General features: G+C 38.2%; 1 protein-coding gene across 1 annotated transcript in view; it reads left to right on the forward strand.

Annotated features, from left to right (window-relative positions):
- The window catches only part of PTPRN2 (protein tyrosine phosphatase receptor type N2), a 631017-nt gene that overhangs the window by 403160 nt on the left and 201847 nt on the right, over window positions 1-26010 (forward strand). The gene's annotated exons all lie outside the window — the stretch shown is intronic.

Genomic DNA, 26010 nt, shown 5'->3' on the forward strand with positions numbered 1-26010 from the left:
GTGTTTAAAAATTCTAGTGAAGCTAGAGGACATGATAAGACAGACTTCCCAGTAATGTACAGGCTTCTGAGGCAGGAGTCGCATTTCCAGCTTCATGCCTTCCTTAATGTTGCCAGATTTTGTCCCTATTGTCCCTATACATCCAGATTTTACCTAGAATGATATTGGATTGAAAATCCATAAAAAAATTGGAGTGCAGAATTTGACAAATAATTTTCAATTGTTGAAGAAAAAGGTGTAAAGTTTTTTCTGATCTTTGACTACTAGGTAAAGTGCTAAGTGCTGGCTTTTGGGTTGCAAAAACCAAATCAGCCTGGGATCTACTCCAGCTGTCTCTGTTACAGCAACACCTTGGCAAGCCAAATGCTCCTGACCTGGAGCAGGTACTGCCCAGGGGTACCCAGGACTGGAAGGGATACCCAAGATCACTTACATGAGACTGACCATGGTGTATGAACAGCAGCTGTGCATGTACAAATACTCATATTTTAGCCCAGGACACAGTTTTTCCACTTCACTGAAACCCACCCTTCTTTTACCAGAACAAATTAGGCTGAAGCCAGGCACAGGCACATGTGAGGGCAGACACCTCTGCCTGCAGGGTAAGTGTTCTTAGACCACAGGACACCAGGGAGGGCTTTTCCCCCATGCCTGCCTTCAGCATTTTTCCTTACAAACCCCATGGCTTAGAGATCAACAAGTTTATTTTTTCCTGTTATGTGACATTGGAGTTTCCACAGGCAGCTCTTGCTGTTGGCTTTTCTGATCACTGTGGCTGTGTTGATCAGCAGACAAACATTTCCAGGAGGGGCAGATGCATTGTTGTGGACAAGGCATCGATCAGGTCCTAGAGGGGTTCTTTTCCTTAAGGCATGCAAATTTATATATAGAAATAGGAGCAATGACATTAAATAGAAAGCTTTTAGGAGTATAATCCTTGAAATATTCTTGGTGAAGTCATAATGAGAAAGACTTACCTTATCCCACACGCACAAATTACAGATTCTAAAGCTGTGTAACCTTTAAAAAATAGATTATATTTTCCATAGAATTCTACTAGAAATATACTACTTACGTGAAATTTTACTAACAGTGAATAATATCTCACTATTACAGTTTGTAAGTACACATGAATAGTAACGTTATGCTAATCAGAAGTTAGTCACACAGTAGCATTTAGAAGTAACACTTCAAGAAATTTTAGGAATAAAGCTAAACAGAACATTAAATTTCTCCAAAGAGATCTATGAAGATCTATGGCTCATTTATTTAAGACCTTGTATGCTTTTGAAAAATGCATTCTAGCTAATATTTATATATAGTGTTAATGCTATTTATTAACTATTCATTACAGTACATAGCCCACTAGAGGGCTGCTTTTCAAGTAAATTGCATCCAGAGTGTTAATAAAAGTGTTAAATGTTTAAAAACAAAAAATATGCAGCAGAAATATGTGTATCATTTTACCACATTATTTTGTCAACTATCTTCTGCTACTGCATGTTATATACAGAGCATACTGAGACAATATAAGTCATGGCCCCAAATCTACAAACATTTAGAATATGCTTAGCTTTAAGTATATAGTTATTCCTTTTAAGCTGCTGCTAAGTTTAGAGTTAAAGAGATGCCTGGATGCTCCTGAGACTGTCTTCTGTCACATATCACACCGTCTCTGGTTGTGAAGGGGCAAAGTTCCAATGTTTATCCCCTGTATTTGATTTGAATATTGCATAGCAGAGGTATTTTGACATCTGAATGACAGGTCACAGCTTCAGTTTGGAAATCATGTGTCAGTAGTAATTTCTTTTCTTGTGCTCTGATTGTGACAACGCCCTCCGTCTTCTTTACAAATTTTCAAAGGACGCGACAAGGAAATGAGGAGATTGTAATGTAAAGAAAAATACAGCAAACCTGATTTTCAGAGACAACTATCAGTCTATACTGATTTATGTTTTCCTCCTGAAACAGTATATAAAGCACAAGTATTCAAGTGTCACATTGGTTCATGAGTTCCTTTACGGTAGCACTGTGTGATTTAAAGGAGCAGAAGTGCCAAGTGATGTGGCAGTTGCCATGGCAACTACAGCAATTCAATTTTTATTCAGTATCATGTAAAATGAAACAAGATACGGTTTGCCTTGTGGCTTCAGGAACTTACGCATCCTACCAGTGTTGTTTGTTTTTGTCTTTTTTAACATTGTGCTGGTTAAAATGTAGCATGTGTTTGTTTTAAGGATTTACCTTGGGTTTAGGCTGTGTCATGCCATTGTTTTTAAAGCAGAGTTTCCCTTACAAGCCGTTATAAATCTGCAGAGAAAAGAGATTTAGATACTAGCACTGGCTACGTAGAGCAAACTGCAGGGTAATTCTGTTTAAGAATCTATGTTATTATTCACCTTAACTGTGATTTGGCAGCCTGCACTCAATATATTAATAGAGAATCTTTAAAAAGAAGAACATGATTGTTTGTGCTAGATATCTTACTGATTCATGAAATTCAGCAACCTCCTTCTACCAGCAGCTGGGTTATTATGACTCAAAGGAAAACAAAATCTTGGGTGGTGTAATGGGTCAGCTAGGGAGGCTGCAGATTAAATTCTTTTAAAGTGTCTGAAGTTTGAGGGATCTAGATGGTCAGAAATTGTAGAAAAGGGAGATTCTTCCATCTCCACATATAGGAGCTTGATCCTGGCAGGAACATGTGGATTACAAGCAATCTCAAACACTTATTTAACTATTTAAGGAGAGGAAGAAGTGGCTGATCCCAGTATCTCAGCCCTCTCTCTAGCAGACCCTGGGCTGGAAATGTTCCCACATAGGTCAGCATGGAAAGACCTTTGCTCTGGGTCTGTAAGCATAGGAGAATAAAGGTGTGTTTCTAAGATTCAAGCTGTTGAGACATCCAACTTTCCTATAGGAATCCTTGACATCAGGGGCCCAGAGCTGATAAAATGAACAGGAACAGGGCCCAGAGCCTGTCATGGTCTCACATTTGTCTGTACTGTCAAGTTCTTCTCAGTCACTCACATTGTGTCCTGTGCCAGCGAGGACTCTTGGGCTGTTTGCTTCTCCACCTGAGCAAGATCCTGGCCAGGGACTGTTCACAACAGGCAGTTTCAGTGTGGTCACCTTTGGAGCACAGGTATAAAGGCATGTTAAAATTAAAGAATGATAGAATTAAAACTTCAGCTGTGGGTTAAAAGTTTTTTAAACCACAGGGTTTTTAGTACTAAGCTTTATGTACTTAAATAAAACTTAAGATCTTTGCTTTCTGAGAAGGCCTGATAGCACATTCTTATTCATCCTTCTCAGAATTACTTTGCACTTGAACATCACTAAGTCTCCACCCTCAAAGGCAACATGACTGTAGTGTCCATTACTTCAAACTCCTTCAGAATGGAAGGCATAATCTGTTATGTATATTGAAGCAAAATTTTGTCAGAAAATTTAGAACAAGTTTTTAAATTTAAACATGATGATTCCTATTAAATTAGTTTGTTGAAGCTCAGTTTTGTTTCTTTTTTTGCATTAATCAGCAGATTTATCCTGATGAGATAGTTTTAAGATCTAGTGCCTGGAAACATCTCCCAGGGTCAGTGTGGTGGCATTTTGTGCTGTGGAGAGATCTGTCAGGGAGGAACTTTTCAATGTGAACTGAGAGTGTGAGTGTCAGCACCTGTGACAAGGCAAAGGGACATCATTCTATGCCACAGAAAAATGATCCAGTCCAGGAATGCCCAGGGACCACAACAGGTCTCTGTGCACTCTGCTCTCCCAAAGGGATGGCATTTTGCAAACTATTTGTCTGTCTGGTTCTTTACCTTCAGCAGGTAATGACTTCATTTTACAAATGTCAGTGCTGGTTTTATGATATGGATTTCACTTGATTGTTAAACTGTTAATTTACAGATCTTTACTAAGTGAATGCAAACAAATTCTGGTCCTCAAAGCTCTGCTAATGCACAATGTTTGAATTTTAATTTCCAGTCCATCTTAGATTATGGTGATGAAAAACAATATTTAATCCCTCGTTAACACATGAATAAGCGGAAACTGTCATTTCCCACCAAACAATAATGGGATTATCTCAAGAACTGTCAGTTTATGTGAAAACATTATGTTGCCCAAATTTTCATAAAAATTAGCAGTGGGTAATATTCAAGATCAGAGCAATGGAAAGAGGGAAATCTGCATTCATGGTAATAAATATTCATATTTGTCTGCTCAGGAGATGAAAATCTAATCAAGGGGCTATTGATGCGCTGGCTTTTTTTATTTCTTTTTTTTTTTTTTTTTAACCAAGATGTTTCATCTAAATTGGGTTTGATATGGAAATTAGTCTTACTCCAAGTCCTCCAGGCCATGAGCATGCTGGGATAACACTGGAGGTGTCCGGTACATCAGATGTTGCTGCTGGCATCTGCTTCTACAGACAACAAACACAATAAAATTAAATAAAAAATTGACAACATCTCAAGGGTCAAGCTCCCAGTGGCTTAGGGTGTTGCGGGGGGCTTTTTCCCCCCTAAACATTTTAATTTTATCCCAGTTAAATCCTCAGTACTGCAGGGTTAAAATTGTCGGCATTTTTTGCTTTTGTTGACAATTACCATAAATCACAAGACACTCTGCATGAAGCTTAATGAAATATGTATGATAAAAATGGGAAGAAGATAAGTGCAGTTTGCTGCTTTAGGATTTTGTGTGTGTATCTGTATCTGTGTGTGCACATGCACAGCCTGAAGAGGTGACTTGTATTTCATGTGCTGTGCACTGAACAGAATAGTCAGGCAGTTACTGACTGGACAACATATAAAAAAATGTGAAAAAAAAAGTATTAACATTTATCCAAAAGTGAGACTAGCATATTTTCTTTTCTATATCAGGTACTTTGTTCAACTAATATACTTCCATGTTAAAATACTCAGTTTAAAATATTTCTTCCTACTTCTGTTTGTGTTTAACAGCATGAAAATCTGGTTTCTACTAAAAGAAGTATTTGCCTTGAAATACTTTACTATTTACTACTACTATTACTATTACAATTACTATTACTACTATAATAATAGCAACAATAATTATTATTATTATTATTATTATTATTATTATTATTATACTCAATTGCACACAGTATCTTGTTCTTCATTGTGCTTCTCAGGGGTTTTGTGACCTTTTTTAAAAAATAGACACATCATTAAGATCCTGATTCTACAAATAACCCCATATATATACACACATTTATGCATGTACACGCATATATATATGTGTGTGTGTTTATAAAGAAGGATCCTTTTGTGAAAGGGTCTTGTGTTCTCTGACATTCATCTGACAGACCTGTGGGTGCTACTGGACACTGGGCAGTTCACACACACAGAATCCCACAGAATCACACACACAGAATGCACAGAATCTCTAGGTTGGAAGAGACCTTCAAGATCATCGAGTCCAACCCAGCCCTAACACCTCAACTAAGTTCCACATCTACTCTTTTTTAAACACACCCAGGGATGTTCCTTTCAGCTCCTGATTGTTGTGCACACACCAGGACTCAGCCCTCTTAAAACTCAAAATGCATGCACTGAGTTTATTGAATTCCTGAAGAAATTGCCATACAAAAAGCATATTTTTTTAGATTTGGAATGGAGCAAGACATATATCAGCAATATTCAGCTATATTGCTTGTACCAGGAGAAAGCAGAAATATAGGCAGAGCCTGCTCTAAAAGAACGGATATTCCTACTGACCAAGAAAAGAGGTTAGAATAGAAATATTGCTTGTTCCAGGGATTGAACCCTTCCTTTATGAGCTCTGTACTAAATAAGAATATGGAGATATGGCATATTTCAGAATTCCAGTAACTTGTGCAATAAATTGTTGTGAAGCAAGTATAAGCAGCCTGCGGAGTGTGGTGTGCATGTATTGGCAGACCTGATATCTTTAACTGTACAATCTGTGCTGGCATCTTTGTCCAAAATGTTTTTCAGAGACCTTATCTTCTTAATCAACTCCTTTGCCAAGCTAAAAAAAGAGAAGGGAAATGCATGTAGCATATATAGCAGATGGATGTTCAGCTGTACAGGTGTCTGGTGTACAGATGCCAGATAATGCAAGGTAGTTAGATATTTTCTGGGAAATTCCATTACTTGTTCCAAAAAGAGAGAGTCATCCATTCTTCTAGTGCTACCTGCTCCAGCAAGATGCACACCTGAGAGTGTTAATGACCCCTCTTAACTCTTTCCCATCTGATCAGAGTGGTTCTTAGAGAGCTGCCTTTTTTTCTCTTTGCCTTTTCCTAAGGCACTAAATTGATGCTGAAGTTCATCAGTTTCTGCAGCAGAACAGCACCAGCCTCGTTGAGGTTAGGCAGCATCATTTGAACCAAGTTCTTTATTCACTTCACCTTCTTACATAGATTGGAGAAGCATCAGTCATAGAATCAGGAAATCATTGAATGGTTTGGGTTGGAAGGAACCTTAAAGATCATCCAGTTCCAACCCTTCTGCCATGGATAGGGACACCTTCCATTAGACCAGGTGGCTGAAAGCACAATCCAGCCTGTGCTTAATATATATCTGTGTTTTATATATTTAAGCCACAGATATATATTAAGGCATAATACATCTCAAAGCAGTATTTGGAGATAAGCAATGCAGTGCTACCTCTAAGCAATATATCCAACATCATATGAGCACTCACAGCACTAACCTATGCAGCCAATTTTAATTTTTTAAGGTGTACAAAGTAATATCCTCAGGTCCTTTCCACAGGCAAGAGAGAGGCTTCATGTGCTTCATGGACCTCAGCTGTGGACCTGGGTCCCATCTCCAGTCACCTTCACGCAGGGAGCTGCTACTGCACACTGCTGAAGTATCACAGGCAGCTTCTGGATATGCACTCTGATCTTCCCCACAAAAGTCCCATGTGCACACTTGGCACTTGGCAGCAGGAGACAGTTCTGTGTGCTGCAGAACTTGTTGATATTGTGGAGCACTACTGCTTTCCCATTTGGATGAATTTTTTTCATGACAGAAACACAACAGAGACCCAGATTTGGGTCTCACACTTGAGGGGAGGTGTAGGCCCTCATGCAGAAGGAGGGACACCCTGATTTTCTTCTTGGCTCTTCCCTGTGGGCTGAACTTCATTAGCTACCCTGAGCATTAGCCTCCTGGAATTGTTTTTCTTTTTTTAGCTATTTTAATATTCCAAATAACTTATGAGACCCTGGGACAGGTATTTGTTCAACATAGCTCCCAGTTTATATCAAGATTCTTGTTCTGAGTCATATGGGTGAAGGCTTGGACTCTGGGTTCCCATAGGAGTGCTTTGACACTAAACTATAGATGATGGTAAAGCTTTCTGTCAACTGAACATTAATAAAAAGTCATGCTTTTGACATGAAAAGAAATTCCCTATTCAAAGTTTCCCTAAAACTTATGTGGACCTATTAAAAAATAATTCTGCAGCAAATTGATATTTCTTTGCATAAATCATTTAATTGAAAAAAGGCTGAGTAGTTTTGATTAACAGGACCATTACAGTAATGCTGTGTAGAGAGGATTGGGATCTCACTGAGTACCTGCCCACATATAAAGTGACAGGAATGCTGTGTCTTTGAGTGATTAAGATAATCACTGAAAAAGACAGGATTAGGAAAGAAAGGGAATAAAAATTAGCACCTTTCTCATTTTAAAATTAAGTATACCAGCTATAAAGATATTAAATTAAATTACCCAGATTTAAAAACAAACCCACGAGAAATTTTTAGGACTCAAAGTCCTATCCAGTGGACTCACCTTTTCTGCCCATTAGTGTGCAATTCCAGAAGCATCAGGACAGAAGCTTATCTTCAGACTTGACTTAACAAAATGTTTTAATAATCCTAGCTATGAAATGCTAGGAGCTGATCTTGGATTTTACAATAAGAGGCAAAGTGGTTGTGATACTCTATGTTATGTAAATTATATGCAAAGTATATTGGCATGCAAATTTAAATGCTGAAAGAAAATCATTCTTTTCTAAACCAGAGAAGAGAGTTTTTCACTCAGATAAGCCAGAATCTGCAGATAATTTTTTGAACATTCTGATGGCATTTCATTACATCTTTAAATATGTAATAAATATATAAAATAAAAATAATTGTGTCTCCTTTCTAAACAAGTTCAATTTCTCTACTTTGCTGGTACCAAGTAGGCAAAAATGCTAAAAGTTTGTGAGATAAGATCATATCAGGATACCATAATATTAAAAAAAATTATTAATGTCTGAAATTTTAAATTGCCATTTTAATACTTTACTATTTTGGTTTCAACAGTCAAAGCTTGGAGTAGATTCAGGTGTTTGTGACCCTGTTGGTCAGTAATATCCACAGTGGCTAATACCATGTTTTTACTGGTTTTTATCCATTAGACAATGAAACGTTCCTCTGTCTATTGACGTGTTGAACTTTGAAAGTGCTAATGGGCAGATACAGAATATTTCAGGAATAGGTAATGTTCACAGGGCATGACAAGACACACCTGGCTGTCCCTCTGGCTCACCAATAACACTACAGTGCTATTAACCATATGTTGTTAGGTGTGACAAAACGGAGCAATAGTGGCTGTGTCTGCTGTCTTTTCTCTGTTTTATCTTTTTCATTTTGAGCTTGAGTTTTGTGCCAGACTAATAGCCGGTGGCAATGGGCTGGGGAAATGAAACTTTTGCTAAGATTAGGGACTGTGCAGAAAACAATGTGTGAAATCCTGATTTGACAAGGATGAACAGACTGGTGAGGGCACTGAGACATTTTGTGAAGTGAAACCATGTTTGTACTCAGTGTGCCTTAGAAAAAATGGTGACAACAGAGGTGCCAAAAGATCCCACCCAGGAGACAATGGAATGGCATCTTCATTATACCAGTCAGGGAATAAAGGAAGTGTGGAGTTTTTTCTGCCCTTTCTAATTACTGGTAGTTTATATTAATTGATGGTAGTGGAGCAATGTGTGTGTTGTTGTGCTCTGGGGTGATTATCCTTGTGAGACTGTAAGTTCAACAGTTGTCATGCAATTTGGAGTTGCAGACTGGTAATTTTCGTAATTGAATCTCAGGAAATAAACAAAATATGGCAACTTGATGCATTTTAAGCAATTAAATTTCTGCTGAATTTTCTGCTTCATCCTGGGGACTCCCAGATTCTCAGCCAAATTCTGTCTCTGATTAAGAATGCAAATAACCAAAAGAAACAGAAGAAGGAAGCCATCTTTAATATATCTATATGTCACAACAATATACTGTATTGGTGCCTGCCTTTAATTTAAAACAGTCTAAAACATCTGCCATCAGACCTCATATCAGCAGAGAAGAATGAAAAATTGTGTCAACTGTGGCTTTTCTGGCTCAGGAGAAAAGGAACCACAGATTTCCTCTGTAGTGAAATGGTTTTTTTGCAGGGTTTGAATTCAGTACTCCTGCTCAGCCCATTCAGGATGTACAGCTTTCAGAGGTAGGTCCTTTCCTTGCTTCATTCCATGTCTCTTATATGCTTATTATTAATTACCTTGATATAGCAAGTACAGGGAACCACTGGGCTGCATTCCCTCATGCTAAATACCTGACAGATTAGCAGATGCTCAGGGGTTTGCTGGATCATTTCCTGAGAAGGTAAATGGTACATGCAAGTTATTTCTTTGGTGCAGTCCTGCTCATTTACAGAAACTTTACCCCAGTTCTTGTTTCATGGGGCACTGGAGGAGTGGGCAGTGGCACATCCGTGGTTTCCAGAATCTCAGTCCATAAGACTGGCTCTGACTTTTCCCAGGACTTTGGAAGTCGGCTCACAGTTTCCTGCACCCTTACCCTCCTGTGAGATATGAGCCCACTGATTAGAAAAGTGACATTATCCACCCCAAACTTAGCTGTACAGACACTTAACTGAATCATCTGTGATAGGAGTGTAGTCAGCTGAGCTCTATAATCAGCAGAGTCCAGCTATGATTGGAATTGCCTTTTATTTCCCATCACTGATTAAAGGGAAAGTCAAAAGCTGGGGCTGCATAGTTAAATGGAATTCAGTTTAAAAGCTACAACTGAATAGGTCTCTGTTACATCTAAGGTGTCAAGATCATTCTGTCCTATAAATAACTAGGTAAACTAGTATATCACAGTCCTCAGTGTTGGCTGAAGATGCAAATGGTGTAAGTAATGTTCACCAAACTCCATGTCAGTCTGATAAGCCTGTCCTGGGGATTCCTGATTGATCTTCAACCATTCGTGGCTATCTGTGGCAGAGCACTGAGGCTGTGCCCACAGAGTGCGTGAGCAAACTCAGCTTGAGCAGTCAGATCTCAAAGTCCAGCAGTCCAGCAGGTCTCACAGCCCTTGTGCATTTCTAAGGGTCCATATGAGAGCTCTTTAATTCTGTCCTACACTTCATGTAGCACATGCATTTGTGGCCCAGTGGGTGATTTATCTTCCAGGGCAACCCTCTGACAACTGCTGGCCTAAGCAGTGAACAGTCTGTAGTCTGCATTAGTTCCATAGCTGATCAAGAGTCTTTTCTAGTTAGTAGCTTGAAACCCTCTCTTTACTGGCAAGTTCCCTAATACTAACTTTTGAACACAAAGAGAATAAAGAGTTCATTCATTTTTGGCTGATGTTGAGAAGTGGTATGGGGTCAGCCATGCTGACAGGGCACTTTGCAAGGGAAGAGGAAGGCGTTTGCAATATCTAAAGGATATTTCCTTCTTTTCTTTTCCTTTTTACTTTGTGTTAAAGATGTATGACTTCCCAGTCAGCGCAGCTTGCAGTGCGCCTTTGTTTTCCAAATTAGAAAATCCAAACAAGCTGTTTCTCAATATAGTTGTCGGGCAGTTTGTTGCATCAAGCTGTGAGCAGTGTATGCCATGGAAAGAGCCCTGGCTGATGCCAGCACAGGAGGTGTGTGATGGGGATGCAAAAATAGTGATGCCACTCGAAGTGTATGCAAACAACTGTGGTTCTCTTCTGGTAGTGTAGAAACCCCTGGTGCGTCCTTGAATCTCAAAGCTAACTCAGAAGAAAAAGACAATAATGTTGTCATCTCTTATTTTTGTTCTTTCTTTCCAGTGTTTCCTGCCTCCCTCCAGAAGAGGGAGACAACTCTCCCACACTGTAAAATTCAAAAGTTTAGAAGGATGAACTGTCTTTGAATTTATCTTTATTGCTTTGAAATAATTTACATGAGAGTGTATGATTTTCCAGGGCAGGGAAGGCATTACAGGTCACTGTTAGAAGTCATCAAGTATTTTTGCTAAAACAGTTTGCAGTTTATGCATACTACATTGAATGCTAAGCAGTTGGATAAAAAAAAATTAAAATTATTGCTTTCTGCCACTAGTTTCCATGTAGTCCTTGATATTGGGGATGTCTTCTCTGGTTTGATTTTAGACTTGTTTTTATTTATATTCTATTCAGAACAAGTCAGTATAATATTTCCTCAAAAGGTATTTACTGAATTGACTTAACATTCATTTTTATTTAATATTAACTCGGTGAATGAAAATAAAGAAAAAAATGCTCAAATTGAATTGAATTTCAGGTTTCTACCAAACACATAAATGTGATAGTGTGAAATAGAGTAAAAAGTGTTTAAAATTTGTAGAAGGGAAGCACTGCTCATATAGGCCAGTAGGTATCTGTTCCTCATTGATTTTCAGAGTCAGCTTCCAGTCATCTGACTCTTTACATCTTATGAAATATAATGCAATATATAAAAATAAATCATCTGGATTGCAGCATGCAGCATTATGATGTCAAGGGTAAATGAACCCATTGAAAAAGCAACAAATGCACTTCATTGATTGCATTTTTTTTTTAGATTTTATCAACCAGCGTGCAGATTTCGTCTGTCTAAACACAACGTAGTCACCATTTATCTCCTATAAAATCAGTCAAAACAGAAACTCCTTTGTAATCAGTTTGACTCAGTGATGGTTTGGGTGGTGGTGGCGCTGGCAGAGGGAATCACTTTTCTCCGGCAATTCTCAGCCAGCCAATGCACACATCTTATCAGGGGTTACCTAGCAACTGTATGCTGCCGTTAGTTGAAGTATAGTGATTAGTTAATAGCCCATGACTTCACAGGTTACTTTCTTTACAATTACACAGAAGTATTTAGCATTTGATTTCTTTTGAAAACCCTTTCTCATACAGAAATTAATATGAAGTCAGATTTTGACTGGCATTTATCCCACCTGTATAGAGTTAGCAGCAAGTGCTTCCTTTCCTCCACCTTCCCCATCATATTTTATGTCTTTCAGATGATTGTTACAACTTAAGTACATTACCAAGGGAAAATTATGAAGTGTCAAAAAGACACCTGTAGAATTTTCTGGAACTTTTTATAATTTAAATTTTATCTGCAAATTGCATGATGAACTGACTGTTTGCATCTCCCATGTCATACTAAGACCGGACAAGAGAAAAGATCTTTCAAATGCAGCAGTATCACAGGGCACATTCATGACCCACTATTTCAGATATTACAACATGGTGTAAATGGGACTTGACTGCCACACACACTTTTCTCAAGCCTTCAGCAGTGCTTAGTGTTTTGCTACAACCCTTCACATGGTATTTTTCCTTGGGGTACTTTTTTATCCTTTTTTTTTTTTTTTTTTGACCTTTTAACTTTCTATGAAAACCATGCCATTTTCTCTTTTTTTTTCTTTTATTGTTTTTTTGGGTTTTTTTTTTCAAAGATCACTTTGCTCTAAAAATCTTCTAAATCCTCTCTCTTTTCTGTATGATGCATTTATGAAATTTGGAGCAGCACATTCTCAAGATTAGCAGGAAAAACATGCCTGTACTGCCCAGGTGACTCAGCCATCCTTCAGGCATGCAGCATTTGGTTCTCTATGAAGTCCATAACTCCAGAAAGGGACAGAGGTGAACTGTCAGCTGTGCCTTCTTCTTGTGACCCAAATGACCATGACTGTAATACCCATCCATACTGACTGCAAGGTTGTTTCTCTTTCTTTGTTGAAGTTTCCTCATATTGCTGTCATATTTCAAAGCCTGTTTGCTTCTACAAGCATCTGGAGAAGCAAAAACAAAGTCACGAAAACATTGTCTGAAGGGACCCTGGATCCATCTTGTCTCTCCTCCTGCTCAAAACGGGGTGGTTGGCAACACTATCAGATTTCCTTTCTGTACTGGCACTTTGAGTACCATCATTACAAAATGAGGACAAATTTTTGAAGGCAGAAGGAAAAGGCAGGACTTACCCCCTTAGGTGTAAGGAAATATCATCCTTTGGGTTCTACTAACTTGTTTGTGCAATCTGGTCTCATGCCTTTTCCAAGGATTTGTTTTCTATCCTCTTGGTTTTTTGTTGACTGATGGTGATATTGGTGTGTCCCTAGGAGGACCATCCTGGTTCTGCCATTCCTGCCACCTGGCACATGATAAATAATGATGATTTCTCTTTGTCTTCCTTCACCTGCTCAAAGCTGTGCATCAAATTCTCTGCATGCAATAAATATATCTGCCACAGATGTCTTTGGGGTGGCAATTGCCCATAATCACATAGAACCTTCTTTCCCTGTCCTGCCAGGCCTGGCAGGGTGAGGAATGCCATCATTTTCATGGCTTTCTCAATACCTTGTGGACTGACTGGTTGAACTAGCTTGACAAACAAACTTAAAGCTCCCTGCAGATATTTTCCTTCTGTGTATAACCACAGGCTTTGCATGAGTGTGCAGTCTTGTTTGGTCCTAGAGAAACTTTCAGAATTGACTAGAAATGTTCTGGACACAGTCAGTGACAGAGCTTATTCCCCTGTTCCTTCTTCCAGCTCTGAAGGAGCTCAGAACCATCTGCCTACAACAGTTGTGATTGAAAATGCTGAGGAAAAAATGGAGGAAATGCTTTGATTAGGTCTCATACAAATACATTAGAATCATTAGGATGGAAGATAAAGCACCAATAGTAGAAAGTCTACTACACCCATTTGTTCCTGCATGCAAGGAAAAGAAGGAAAATTAAGGAGCTTTCCTATAGTCCTTGAGTTCACTTCCTTGGTCTAATTCCATGTCATAAACACCACTTGGCAGCTATCCCAAAAGGAAGAGCACAACCTTGATTGCCAGTGCTCTACTAAGAGCTGTCCCCTTTGGAAGCAGTGGTGTAGCTGCCCATGGCATTGCCATGGTCTCTTCAGAGATCCCCCTGGGATTTTGTTGGTGTGGACTCCTTGAGTACAACTTTAGCCTGAGTTTCAAACACCCATCACATAGCTTTTGCTAGTCTTAAAAGCACAGACCAGGTTTCATATAACTTGCTTCAAGTTCAGGGCTTTCTTAAAGCTTCAGCAAATTGCAGTTGGTATCTCACAGACCTGGACAAGTTATTCATACAAGCACAGGGAAGAGCAGGCAGAGCTTTGTTCTGTTTGTCTCTTTTAATGGGACTTAAATCTGCTACTAATGATTATAATGTCTATGAGAATTCCCAAAGAGATAAATGTACAAAATGAATGTATTTCTACTGGGAACTGAACACAAAAATATATTACAAGTTTATGATAAATTTTATGCTCCTATTGTAAATCCTATTCCATGGACTACATATATCTGCATCACATAAGCCAAATTCCTATTCACATGTTAGTGTAAGCTAAAACCTAATCCTTTTATAACTTAGTAAAATTTGAAGTGTTTTATGGGTGCCAGGGTTGAATTTTATTAATTGTAACAGAACAATAATTTCCATCATTTAGTATCTAGTAATTTTAAGCTTTGATCTCATTTAATAGGGTCAGATTTTGTCATTGTTAGGAATGTCCCTTTTAAAGATAGCTGCTGCAGTTTCTGAATAGAGATCATAGAGGTTGGGTTAGAATATCACAATGATTTATGTGACTTTGGAGATATTTTATCATACAGTACTAAATATAGACTGCAGGTACAACAGATGGCTTTTACCCTACAATCCATTTATGCTTCATTCTCTAATGTGTGGTTATCACTGCATGTATACAGGATGTTTTGTCTTGCAGAAGTTTTCATAAAGGATTACAGGAGGATTTGTGCTGTCATTTATTAACCAGCAGCCCCAGACCACAAAGTGGTGCTACACCATGGCAGCTGCCATTCTCTACAAAAATAACATTTTTCTTGTGTCTGGCTCTTTCTCTCAGTCATCTCTACAGCAACTTTAAATCATTCATGTCTTGCTTTCTCTTTTGAGGGGCAAATATAGCTGGAGATTGACTGAAGGACCATTTCAGAGTGTTTGCGTCTCTTAAAGAAGCACCATGTTCATTTGTGAAGTGGTTGATCAGTCTAGTGGAAGGAGTTGTTGCTTCCATCCTGCCTCATTAGCTTTTTAACTGACTGTGTTGTATGTGAGCCCTGCTTGAAAGTACAGGGAGGTGTTTTGATTCTGGTTTCATCAAAAGCAGCTTTCAAGCAGCAGCATAAAGATATGGGAAATTATTTGTTAAATTAAGCTAATAAGACCAAAACTGGGACCAAAGACTCCCATCTCTCATTCCCATGTTCAAATATCCTTGGTTGTTCTTTTCAAATAAGTGGTGTTCAAATCCTAGCAGGCAGATTTGGAGTTAGTAATGACATTTTGAATGGAACCTCCCTGCCATCCTCAGGAGAGTGCACACAGCCCTGAGCTGGAGGAGCACTCTCTTGTTGGTTAAGTGACAACGTCACATGCACAGCTTGTCTGGCACTGGTCATATTGTTTTTCAATTTGATGTGAGCATATTAGTCAACACTGATTGCACTAAGGGTTTTTTAGCTCCCAGAAGAGTATTTTACTGCGTGTTTGATCCTCTTTTATTGCCACATTTCACACTCAACAAAAGCTTTGAACTGAGAGCCTCTGCATCCATTGGCATTGGGTAACAGCAGGTTTCATTCCCTTCTTTTACACACCTGTTTTATAGCACCTAAGTGAAAAATTTTAAGAATAGAGACTGTATATCCAAATCCCTCCAAAACCTGAACTGCTCTAAATACAAATGTCATCTAAATAGCAAGTGGTTTATCTGAAGTCTGTGTTGTGTGCTCTGACACAAATGCTTGTCTGGCAGGTGTGAGCAGCACCTGCCCCTGACACCTATGCTTCACATGCACTCATGAACTCTTTGTGGTTTCCTTTTGAAAATTGTATTCCCTGTGAAAGGACTTGTCACAAGTTAAATTATCTGTGAGATCACTAACTCTGCCTCCATCCTAGTGTTAAATTCATAGCAATTTCTGTCAACCCTCAGTATCAACAAGGACATTTAATGAAACTCTTACAGTAGTAAAACCACATCATTTTGGCACAGGTGATGATGAGCCAGAATACAGCCCTGGACCATACCATTAACTTATCAACTAGAGAATTCCTACTGGGCACATCCCTGCTTGTAGAGATTTTTTCTTTTTCTTTCTTCTTATTTTTAATCTAAAAGAGTAAACTTTGGCCTGAACTGGTATTTCTGTTTACATAAAAGATGACTGAGTTTGCATCCAGGTCTGGAGTTTATTTCTTACAGGGTCTTACAGATCTTACAGTAAGGCATTTTAAACTACACTTATCTAAATGAAAAATCATGTTTTGCAGGTCACAGTGTAAAGATTTTTCCTCTCATGGAATTTATTTTTCCTGATATTTTCATTCTGGTGTTGTGTAACTAAATCCATTATTTAAATGTGCCCAATGTGAAAAAGAGATCTAGATGCAAATACTACCAGTATTTTAACAAAGGCTTTCTTTGACTAGGGGGAAAATGAATGAATATCCAAAGGTTCAAAATATTCAAGGGGTAATTAGGAAAATTCTGTTAGTAAGTGGCCATTGTGACAAATTTACCTTCATAATTTATGAAGATGTGACAGTGGATTCTATATACCACAATTTAGGTATCTGCTTTCAGCCTTACTCTGCAGTATGTATTTAAATGCTACATCTTCACCAGCAAAGTGCAAAAATATACTGCAAAATTGGCACATAGTGCAGCAGGAGACAGTGTGTCCCTATTTTCAGCTCTTTGAATGTATCAGAGTGGAAACTACTGGCTCTCAGGGTAGGATGAATGATGTTACTCTGCAGAAACTAGGGGTGAATTCTGGTCTGGGGAGCAGGCAGGAGACAAACTTTTCTCTCTCTGCCTGGAGGGGATGCTGAGCAGCTGTAAACTGTGCACAAGAGCTTTATGGTGCAGGTCTGTGAGCATTAAAAAAATTTTAAAAATCAAAATATAGACTTTAAATGGCCATTGCAAAACAGAGCTAAACAAAACTGCCTGCAGTCTCATCAAGTGACCCTTGCTGAACCTCTAATGGTGGGGCACTCAGGGTGCACTGACTCCAGCTCAGCCTCTGTTTTCACCCAACCTGCTAATGGAAAAAGCATGTTTGATTGCTGATTATCAGGGAGATACCTGCCCTGCTTCCTGCAGTTTGGTAGTTAATAGTTAAACATGCTATTTTAATAATAAAATAAAATAAATAGTATCCACCAGGAATAAACATTATCCCTTAATTTCTAAAAATAATTATAATATGCATGTTAAAATTCAGAACAGTGTGTCTCATGAATAGAAATCTAATTTCATGATTTAAATGCTGATGGTACAGCTAGAAAGTAACTCAAGTACATAATACACCAACCTAAGATTCTCATATTTTTCTGTAATATCAATTCAGCATTAGCAACGCTAAGCCACCTGCTTTTTCCTTAATAGTGCATGAGTTATTAAGATCAATGTTTTAAATTATGTTTATGCTCTAATAGAAAGGATCTGGTTTCTTAATTTAAGAGGTGATTTAGTTTACCTGCTTTACTTGGCATATTAATTAGCAAGTCACTGTCTGTGTGTCATGTAAGATTAAATAATGCTGAATTGCTTTGTAAAAAAAAAAAAACAATCAGGAAGGATGGGTTTAAGGAACAGCTTGGGTGAAAGAAATTAGCATAAACTAAAGCAGACCATGACTGGGGGGTAAGAGCAGTCTTGTGGACATGGTTGAATATTTCTAGTTAGAAGACTCAGAAATTTTTCTGCACTGTGCTGAAAACTTTAGTTCACTTCTTATCAAGGCTCTTACTGCAGTTTCAAAAGTACTTTTTAATTTTGAAATATTTAGATTCAGGGCTCAGTGTTTAGCATGTGTCAATGTCATTTGATTTTTCAAAGCTAGTTAGTACTCAAAGCTACAGTTTGAATCAGATGAGATCCAAAATGCCAGGCAATTTTGAAAATGAGGCTTCATTTTTGGAACTTTACAGCATAAATTTTTTATATGGTAAACTGTGGGTTTAAGGTAGAAATTCAAGTAATCTATTTTTCTAACTCATGCATTACCTAGTCATATTAATCAAAACATGTATTTTCATGTTTAACTTTTAAGAATAAGTTTACTTAAATTGATCCGGATTTTTTTAAGTTACATCAAGATGAAGGGCTAACATTTGTGATTATAAAATATACAGTTAGAAATTTTGAGAATTTAATAACTTTTATGGAAAGGAAAATTAACCATTCTGATTACTTCTGAGTGTTGTCAGTGGCTTTGATGCCTAGAAAAGACTTGTACCAAGAAATTTTCTTTTAGTGCTATGAGTAGAATTTTCCTGGTGTTGGATATTTGTCAAGGGAGATTCATCAAAATGAGGGAGTTAATTTTTGTTGACTTTATGGATTGTCAGAGCAAAGCAGAACTCTGTCAAGTTTCTGGAATACCTTTGTGTCATATTGCAGGATAATGTGGATAAGGAGACAGACTGCAGAACTGCAGGAGCCATTGATTTGTTGGTTCAGCCTTTCCTTGTCCTGCTTTCTCATCTCAAGGAAATGCACAATTATGCTTAGGTGTTAAATATTGAATTCAAGCTCCCCTTGCTTGAATTCTTGTCCCCTAGCAAACAAATTTCCATCAGTAAAAAATTCAGATCTTCATGGACATTTTATTAGGCAAGATAAAGGCGAATGCATTAGAACTTGATTTAAGTCTCTTGGCATCTTAAGTGTGGAAAGAGTTGGGATGGTTCTGACTTGTCAAGAGATTCCAAAACTTCAGTACATGAGGACAATTTAAATGGGACTCCTCTAGAGTGTGAGATTCAGGAATGCCTTTCCTCTTCTCTCTGCTTAGAGGCAGGAACGGAGGCTTTCACGTCACAGGACGTTGGACCATGTTTCAGATCAGGTGGTATCTACAGAAGAGCTCAAGATTCTGAAGCCTCCAAATTAAATCCCACCATGTTACAGAGGGGAGACTGAGAGAGAATCATCACATGGCCAGTGCAAGTGCAAGTGTCCTGACTTGCTTCTCCACCTGTTCTTACTTTTCTCTGAGTAAGAGTAACACACCTGTGGTTGCTGCCATAAGAAGAGTGTTCAATATGCACATTTTTGGTCTGTCTTGGTTAGATCACTCCTATGTTTTTAAAGATTCAGAAATCCACATCTCAGGTGTTGTTTGACTATTAAGAAAATAATAGCTTCTCTTGCTGATCAGATCCTGTTATTGTAGATTAGTGTTTATATTATTGGTGCAAAAATATAAAAGACAAGGCTTATCTTGCAGAATGCAAAAGAGAAAACTGATGATGATGTATATGATTTCGACTATGTATTTTTTGTCACTAAATATCTCCTCTGCCTGTGTCCAGCAGAAAGAGCAACAATAAATACTACTTTCACAACGCAAACTGTGGTTTCAAAGGACAGCAGAAGCCCAGCTCTATGCAAAATCAGACAAAGGTATATGTTTGCCCTCAGTAGTGAAGTTAAGTGAAGTCATTGCTCTGCCAAACCAAATTATGATCCTTCCAGCCCTCCCAGCAGCCTTGTGCCACTAACTTCACTGGGATGACAGGGCAGTCAGTGTCCCACACAGAGGGTCACAGAGCTTCAGCAACAGCAAAATAGAAAATTAGTGGTCTAAAAATACCAATACTACTATAAAACTCTCTAGCTTGCACCAAAACCAGCCCCAAGCTCGCTGAAGGAATAAAATGCACTGAAAACAATATCACACTTCTTTTGAAAAAAATTTGGATCCTCTCTGGGGCAGCTGACAGCCTTGGGGCCTCGACACCTAGAAGTGATGATCCTATTCCCTCTGATGCCTTCCTGCAGACACATGAGAATGAGGCTGCATCAAGCTGGATGAGTCTGGATTTACAGATTTCAGAGATTATTCAATGTAGGTGACTGTTCACAGGAAGTGGCTTTTGTTGCCCAGCTGCACCTCAGTCCTTCAGCACACAGACATCACATGTGCAAACACAACTTTCACCTGTGATATTTATTGTTTGTCTCAAAGCCCCATCACTGCCACTGAGTGACTGCTCCAGCCATTAAAGGAGGGGTGATACAACCCCTCTGAGTGCACACAACTATCATAACCACTGCTTACAGCCAGAGGCTGGAACCTAGAAATGGACGTGAGTGTCCATAACCCATGTGGAAAGGCAGCAAAGGACTTGAGAATTGGCTTGGTATCTTGTCAGCCTCATTTCCGTATCTTCTTTGTTTTGCTCTGTCTTGTTCTTTTTCCTTCCTTTCCTCCTTTCCCCAACTGAGAGAATTACCTGGAGGTGGAGAGAGGAGTTGTGGTGAGACCTCAACTGCCTATGAGCAGTTCAAGTGTTGGAGCACTACAGACATTGTGGGAACCCACCCTCTGCAAACTTTTAATAGAAAGGGATTACATTTCTAACATTCTACAAGCATTCACCCATTTTTTAGTTGTAAAACCTCTACCTTATTAGCCATACAGCTTTTAAAGCTTCTACTTGTACTACTCACCTTTCTGCTTTTTTTATAGCATCCATCTACCTGGCATTGTCTTTTATAAGAGTTCATGAAGGTAGGGCAGTAATACATATCCTTCAATTACAAGTGGGGAGCCAAGGGATGGGCTATTGGCCCTGGGGATGCATTTGTTATCCTGGATCTCCTCAGTCCTAAGCCAGCATCTTCTTCTCTGGATCATCCTCTCTGCCCATCCTTGAAGGTTTTTGAATTCTGGGACTCTTTTTTCATAAAGAAAGGAATTCTTTCATCCATCCCTCCATCCGTCATGCATTGCTATCACGTCTAGCAGCAGATGCACACATTTGAACCACATGACAGGGGAAAAAAAAGGAACAAAGACCAATGTTTACATACCATGGTTTGAAATCTTTGTAGTTGGCAACCAAATCAAAGGAATGCTTATGTTTTGATGTACAGCAGTCTTAAATCATTTGTAATTTTCTATCACCTCATTTTATCAACAAATTAACATCTTGATATATAAGATCATCAGTAAATTAGCAATCAGCATCAGAACACAAATTTATTTTTAATGTGTGTACAAAACAAAGGACAATTGATAATATGTGGTGTAGCACTTTACATTTTAAAGAGAAAATTAAAATATTTAAATATGTCAAGATATTTTTAAATTTATTCTGGCACCTGCAATTGGTGACTTTCTCTAGGCTTTGTGTCATTTTGATGTATGTGCTGCCCAAACTTTTCTCCTTGCCAAGAGTCCTCAGTTTTCATGAACAAGAGAGGAGGATGGGGAGATGTATCAAGGAAAAGGGAATACATCTGCATCTTTCTCAAGGAAAACTTTTCCAGTGTAATATTGAAAAAAATACTAATTTCAGAGATAAATTCTCTGTGTGTGTATGGTGAGGGTATTTCCTGTAAACAAAGTAAAGTAATAGTGTAAGCATGGATTTAAAACTAACATCTAAAATTGCAGATCAAATCCTCCTCCCCCCAACGATCATTAATTCATTAATCCTTGAAACCATCACTGCATTGTTTTCTGGTAATTATACGCACCTCATATGCCAGCTTTTTAAGACATTAATTGCATGATTAGTTTTATGATTTCTTCTGATTACCAATTAAGTTACCTTTTTCTCTCTTTTTTGTATTTCATACATACCATTAGACTTTATAGTGCTTCTTTTTTAATTTCTCACCTAGCAGGGGTTCTCACACATTCGAAGACAGCATTATCCACTCAATAAACAGAAAGAGAGTTTAATTTTCTGTGTAAAGTATTGCTATGGACTTGGAAGGATGATGTTTCAGATATTATGCTATCAAGAGTGACATTTAATTTTACAGGGAAAAAAATCTTGTTTTTCCCTGTCATAACAATGTTCACAGAGCATGATTTTAAAGATGTGCAGAGACCAAATCAAGTGATTCTGTCTGTTGGTTTAGCTGAAGTTGTCACATCTTCCTTTTTTGCCCAACATGTATTGCCAGCTGGTCTTCGATTATATTACTCTAATTTCTTGTATAGAGTTCTCTGGGTCTGTGTATCCTCCCATACACCATAAATCAGATACACAGGCACAAGGCTCTCTAAGACTCAGGGGGAAAAAAATTGATCAGTGGGAGTACAAGTTTGAATAGAGCTGAATTTTCAAATCCCAGTTTAACTGCATCCCAATTATCTTGTAGCCTGCATCCTTCAGATGCTGAGAAGTCTCAACTTTTTGACTTTCATTTCATTCAACACATTTGACTTTCAGCAACAGGGCTGACTATCAGCTGCAGTGGCAATATGCTAATGCCTATACACATTAGGTGAAGATCCTGGAGGTGCTTTAGGGGATTTTTAGATGAGAATATTGCACAAACCACAGAAATACAAAACCAGATGCTAAAAATGGGTTTCACTCTCTATATTGCACATACATGGACAAATGTTCATCTTGGTATGTGTTTCTTTCTGTGTATGTACATGTGTGCTTGGTTTATCAAGTATTTGTGTGGGATTCATATACGTATTCTTCATCATCTTTGTAGTGTAAAAGCAAGTTCATTTAATAATCAACACTGGACAAGATGCTTAAATGGAATTTAATTGAGAAAGACCCTTATGGAAAGGATTCATAGACCTTCTTGAAGAGAATAATACAGTCTAGAGCATATTGTGTGAGTGGTTTTAAGGCAATCTGGTATCGATTTAAATGAGTACACACTTCCAAATTCCTGACAGCTATGGCAGGTGAGAGAATAGAAAGACGTTGGGAGTGGCAGGGTAACTCTAATTGGACCAACACAGAAAATAAAGTCCCAACATTTCTGTTGATCCTTAAAATGCTAGCTTGCCAAAGCTGTACTGTGGTTCTCTAGTAGGGGGGAAAATTGTCCAGAGTGCACCATATGCTGTTCTACAATACCCTGTGGACAGCAGGTCAGCATTTAGAAATGTGCAAAGTTGAAGGTTCCTGTAATAACAAATAAGGGCATCTCCAGCTCTATGAGAAATGAAATTTTATAATAAATTATAGGAAAAAAAATCAGATTTTCAGATTAACCTTTATTTTTCTGTCATGGTTTTTGTTTTTAAAAGATGTTTTAAATCTATTTCATTTGGTCCCACTTTGTATTGTATAATGCAGAAAATAGCAGCCACCTCAGCCAGGCCAGAAAGCAGAGGACTCCAGGGCACTGATTTTTGCCTGACAAGGTCAGGCAGATGAGTTGAAATGTCCAGAGGTTGTAATCACCTTGGTTACAACCTTCAATACTTCACTAACCAGGTGCAGTTAGCTTTGATGTCTTTAGAAGTTTTTTTAGGCATAAATCTGTCTATTGCACTCATATTTTCTATTTAATAACCAGTATAAATTGTTTGAAATATTTTCCATTACCCAAAAAGAGAAACGTGTATTTATGCCACTTGTCTGCTTTCCAGGCTGTGTCAAACTCAATAATCAAAGCACAAATATTTCCTTCTAATTGCTGGCTTGTTTTTTTGAATTGCAGACTTCTGCTTTTAGCCATTCATAAAAAGTGATACACACAGGAGGCAATGAGAGGACCAAATGTTGTGCTTAACTTGAAAAACAAGAATTAGCAGCATAGAGATTTCTGGTTCTTTCTCTTTGACAGAAGTTACTTGACTGCTGGTTTTGAAGCAAGAAAAAAATTGAGAGATTTGGAGTAAAGACAAAGGGGGGGAAAAAACTGTAATTTAGGCTTGTTCTTGTATAAAGTTTTTATTGGTGACAAGACCTGAAGGATTCTCTTGAAAACACACTCAACATTTTTCCCAAAAGATGTTTAGAAATTCTCTTTTTTTTTTTTTTTTTTTTTTTTTAATTCTGTTTCTTTTTTCTACAAGTGTCCAAATTGTCATTTGTCTTTCTGAAGGCTGAGTCCATGACACATACATGCTTTCTCTGTAGGGAGACAGTGCCTACAGGCTAGCCTTCCTCTCTGCTGGCACTCTCAGAAGAACTCTTGCCTCCATTCCTACAGTAAGGAGTTTAGAAGTCAATAGATCTACTTTATTTATAGCATGTCAAGATTCAAATCAAGTATTATAGGATCAAGTGCTGATCCCTCTTGAAAATTTACAGCACTGCATGGAGATATGTTCCTGGGTATCATGAACCATCTCCAAATAAAAATTGTAAAAACACCAAAACCCAATAAACAAACCAATCAATACAATAAATATATTTATATATTGAGTAGTGTATATTTATATCATCCTATACTATTTATAATTTTATATATAATTTTATTTTTATGTATATTTGCAGGTGCAACTAACTCCTTGTGAGGGGAAGAGGAGGAGCAGACACTGGTCTCTTCTCTGTGGTGTCAGTGACAGGGCCTGAGGAAATGGCCTCAAGTTGTGCCATGGGAGGTTTAGGTTGGATATTAGGAAAAGGTTCTGTTCCCAGAGGGTGATTGGGCACTGGAACAGGCTCCCCAGGGAAGTGGTCACAGCACCAGCCTGACAGAGCTCAAGGATTATTTGGACAATGCATATGGTGTGACTCTTGGGATGTCCTGTGCAAAGCCAGGAGTTGGATTCAGTGATCCTTGTGGATCCCTTCCAACTCAGAATATTCTGTGATTCTGTTATAACAGTGCTGTGCTGAAGTTGTTTAGTGCTGAGAAAATTACTTACTACCCTCAGAGAATTCTATGAGTTTCAGATGTTTTGTTGGTACATCTGAGAAGATGCTTTCAGAGCAATATGGCACACCCTTGAAACTAGAAAGTACAGCCAAGCAGCATGAAAATACTGTCAACACACTTTCTGATAATGTCCAGGCTTCATATTTTAATAGATGTATGAATAAATGAACAAGTAACAATTCCAGTTTGGGCAGACTGGTGTAGCCCAAAACTTTAACAAAAATTTAACAAAATAGTCATTTGAACTACATATTTTCATCCTCTTGCACTTCCTTCATCTGTGGGTTTATTTTTCACCAAATACATGAATTGCTGAAAGTGTCACAAGAGGCTTTTCTCTTCCTGAGGTCATTTGCAGTTGCACGTTGCATAAAGCCAGGAAGTTTGGATAAACAAATATGTCAGTCCTTTTCAAACTGAACTGTAGCTCCAGAATTTCAGTTTGCCCATCACTAATGTTCATTCAAATCCATGTTTAAATTGGGAACAAAACTATCTCCAGTTTACAGAAATGTAGCCATCCATAGCAGCCCAAATGGATTAGGATTGCTGCATCAGAGAAGTCCATTACTGTAGTGTAAAGTACAGATACAGTATAAGCCATTTCAAAAAGTACAGCTGCCTCTGATCAACCCAAAAAATCCTCTTATTTCTGAAAACACAATGTAAAAATGCACAGGAGGCTACAGGCCAAATATGTCAAGTATGTATTTTTTAGAAGTTGAGTTTAACCCATATGAGTCATCATTCATTCACTCTTAAATTTCTATTATTCTGTTATTCTTGATATCATCTCAATTTTAATGGATGCTGAAGGCCACAAAGGATGTTTCAACCATTTCTCTTCCTTGAAGCATCCAAGGAACTTGATGTACTTTTGCTGGCTGGCCCTGCCTATCGCATCCTGACCTCCTGTCCATTAATTGCATCCAGGCATGGCATGCAGGGGGCCAAGTCCAGGCATTGGAAACAGGACTCAGAGAGCAGGCAATCCTGGAGCATATTGCACAGTTGTTGTAAGGGGGATGTCAGAACTAGAATGCCAATAGGACATTTCTCATTTCTTCAGTCATGAGAA

Source organism: Onychostruthus taczanowskii, unplaced genomic scaffold, assembly GCF_017590055.1.
Source record: "Onychostruthus taczanowskii isolate IOZ18803 unplaced genomic scaffold, ASM1759005v1 scaffold3, whole genome shotgun sequence".
NCBI lineage: Eukaryota > Metazoa > Chordata > Aves > Passeriformes > Passeridae > Onychostruthus > Onychostruthus taczanowskii.